This window comes from Plectropomus leopardus, unplaced genomic scaffold (assembly GCF_008729295.1).
Source record: "Plectropomus leopardus isolate mb unplaced genomic scaffold, YSFRI_Pleo_2.0 unplaced_scaffold3137, whole genome shotgun sequence".
Classification (NCBI taxonomy): Eukaryota; Metazoa; Chordata; class Actinopteri; order Perciformes; family Serranidae; genus Plectropomus; species Plectropomus leopardus.
In genome coordinates, this window is record NW_024634228.1 from 632 (window position 1) to 3,983 (window position 3,352).

At 35.1% G+C, this 3,352-nt stretch overlaps 1 long non-coding RNA gene across 1 annotated transcript; it reads left to right on the forward strand.

The window, feature by feature from the left end:
- The first annotated feature begins 575 nt into the window (after positions 1-575).
- Positions 576-2,022, forward strand: LOC121938722. Its single transcript, XR_006105352.1, has 2 exons — positions 576-801; positions 890-2,022. It is a non-coding gene; the product is annotated as an uncharacterized LOC121938722 (long non-coding RNA).
- The last annotated feature ends 1,330 nt before the right edge of the window (positions 2,023-3,352 follow it).

Below are 3,352 nucleotides of genomic sequence, written 5' to 3' on the forward strand. Positions count from 1 at the left end.
AAAATGTCAAAATATGGCATGTTCCAAAAAGTGCTGAAAACCACATTAAATCACATAAAATAGTGTTTCAAAACACAACATAGCATAGAAATTTGCAAAAAGGGACAAAAACACCATAATTTTGCATCTCGAAAAAATGACTGAAAAAGCAAGGCTATAGTATGGCAAAAAATTCAAAATATGACATATCCCAAAAAGTGCTGAAAACCACATTAAACAACATGAAATAGCTTTTCAAAACACAACATAGCATAGAAATTTGCAAAAAGGGACGAAAACAAAATAATTTGGCAATGTGGAAAAATTACCAAAAAAGCAAGGCTATAGTATGGCAAAAATGTCAAAATATGAAATGTCCTAAAAAGTGCTTAAAACCACATTAAATCAAAGAAAATAGCGTTTCAAAACACAACATAGCACAGAAATTTGCAAAAAGGGACAAAAAGACCATAATTTTGCATGTCGTGAAAATGACCGAAAAAGCAAGGCTATAGTATGGCAAAAATGTCAAAATGTGACATGTCCTAAAAAGTGCTTAAAACTACGTTAAATCAAATAAAATAGCATTTCAAAACACAACATAGCATAGAAAGCTGCAACAGCAGCGTTGCTTATGTGTGTTTGTGTGTTTTGCTTAATTCATCAGAACTGCTTTGAGCTCTTCATCTCGGACCACAAAGATCAGGTGATCAAAGCCTGCAAAACTGAGGCAGATGGACGCGTCGTCGAGGGAAACCATACTTTTTATAGAATCTCTGCCCCGACTGCAGAGGAGAAAGATGAATGGATCAACAGCATCAAGTGAGCCACATTTTAACTCTTGACTGTCTGCCGTACGATGATCAGCATGAAGCCTTTTCTCTAACTCTCCTCCTCTTTCCCCCTGCAGAGCTGCTATCAGCAAAGACCCGTTCTACGAGATGCTGGCTGCTCGGAAGAAAAAGGTTTCGGGGCTTTAAAGCTGCTGACAAGTAAACATTGAAATGTTTCCGTGAAAGCAGTTCACTGGATGTGGACCTGATACTCCTGCGGCTGCAGTGACACTCGGACCTGACAGGAAGGATTTTAATTAAGTCACGTTTTAAACCGGCACTCCTTCAGTACCGACCACAGACTGAAAAGAAGAACTGGACGCAGCTACTGTGACATCATCTTTTGGGTTATGGACTACTGTTTTGAAACCTTGAAGTTTGGCATTTCAGCCATTGCCGTCTTTTGTTTTGGAGCTATAAATGACCATAATTGAACGATTTTGAGTATGCACATTGCTTCATCTCTAACCTGATGTAGAGGTTTCCACATCCTGAAAAATACCCCGCTTTATATTATATTCTGAATGGGACCATTATTTACAAAATCAACATCATGCTGTATTGAAGACTTGAATCAAAGATGAAGTCCATAAACTTGTTTGGAAAATGTTCACTGAGGTAATAAATCAAGTGAGAAGTAAAATAATTTTCTCACTGACTTCTTTACTATTTTATGTCTTTTTGCAATCCGTGGAGTCGCCCCCTGCTGGCCATTAGCAAGAATGTAGATTTAAGGCACTTTCACGAGTTTCACTTTTCAGACCCAGAGGCGTCATCCACCTCCTGTGTACAGTCAGTTATGTTTTTTTATCTTCCTTTTGGACGCTCTACTTCTGCAGTACTGTACTGATGCTGTGCCCTCTGGTTAGGAATCCCACTGCTCTTAAAATCTGCTGTATGGACTGTTGAAAGATTAACTTTGTTCATAGTTAAACTGGAGGTGAAAAAGAGATTAAAAGAGCTGATGAATGAACAAGATCCAGAAGTTAAAATTGTACATTTTAATGAGGTCTATTGAAACTCAAGATGTCAACTGGAAATAAATGTAGTCATCTCGTCTGGGACGCCAGAATTTGTCGTTTTGTCTGATTTGCCATGAAGTTGTTTTTTGTTTTTTTTTTAAACCTGTTTTCATACTGCTGTTGGTCTTTGTCAAGGCACTGTTTATGAAAATGAAGTTGATGCATAAATAGCTACATATTTATTTATCCAGATTTCTTGTAATTTATTGCTTTGAGTTTTGGCTCATTAAAGGTAGAAATAACAATTCAACCCTGGATTTGGTTTTCATTTGACTTTTGTCAAGAAATTCATGGTGGACCGAAATAGTATGAAAAAGTCATTCTATGGTGTTATTTCATGAAGTTTTTGGCCTTTTTTTGACAGGCTGTTCTACGATTTCCAGCTGTTTTTAGAACATGTTAAATTTTGACATTTTCGCCATACTATAGTCTTGCTTTTTTGGTCATTTTTTTCAACATTCTATTTCATGTATTTCGGGACAGTTTTTGGATGCTTTTTCAACACTGTGTCAGTCAAGATATGACATGTCCCAAAAAGTGCTTAAAACCACATTAAATCACATTAAATAGCGTTTCAAAACACAACATAGCACATAAATTTGCAAAAAGGGACAAAAACAAAATAATTTTGCACGTCGAAAAAATGACCGAAAAAGCAAGGCTATAGTATGGCAAAAATTTCAAAATATGACATGTCCTAAAAAGTGTTTAAAACCACATTAAATCACATTAAATAGCGTTTCAAAAAACAACATAGCATAGAAATTTGCAAAAAGGGACAAAAACTAAATAATTTGGCAATGTAGAAAAAAATGACCGAAAAAGCAAGGCTATAGTATGGCAAAAATGTCAAAATATGGCATATCGCAAAAAATGCTGAAAACCACATTAAACAACATAAAATAGCCTTCAAAAACATGACAAAGCATAGAAAGTTGAAAAAAGGGACAAAAACTAAATAATTTTGCACGTCGAAAAAATGACCAAAAAAGCAAGGCTATAGTATGGCAAAAATGTCAAAATATGACATGTCCTAAAAAGTGCTGAAAACCACATTAAATTACATAAAATAGTGTTTAAAAATACAACATAGCATAGAAAGCTGCATAAAGGAACAAAAACACCATAATTTTGCATCTCGAAAAAATGACCGAAAAAGCAAGGCTATAGTATGGCAAAAATGTCAAAATATGACATATCCCAAAAAGTTCTGGAAACCTCATTAAATCACATAAAAGGGCCTTTTTAGATACCCTATGGCACAGAAAGCTGCAAAAAAGGGACAAAAACAACATAATTTTGCATCTCGAAAAAATGACCAAAAAAGCAAGGCTATAGTATGGCAAAAATGTCAAAATGTTGCATATCCCAAAAAGTGCTGAAAACCACATTAAATCACATTAAATAGCGTTTCAAAACACAACATAGCAACATGAGGATTAAAAGAGCTGATGAATGAACAAGATCCAGCAGTTAAAATTGTACATTTTAATGAGGTCTATTGAAACTCAAGATGTC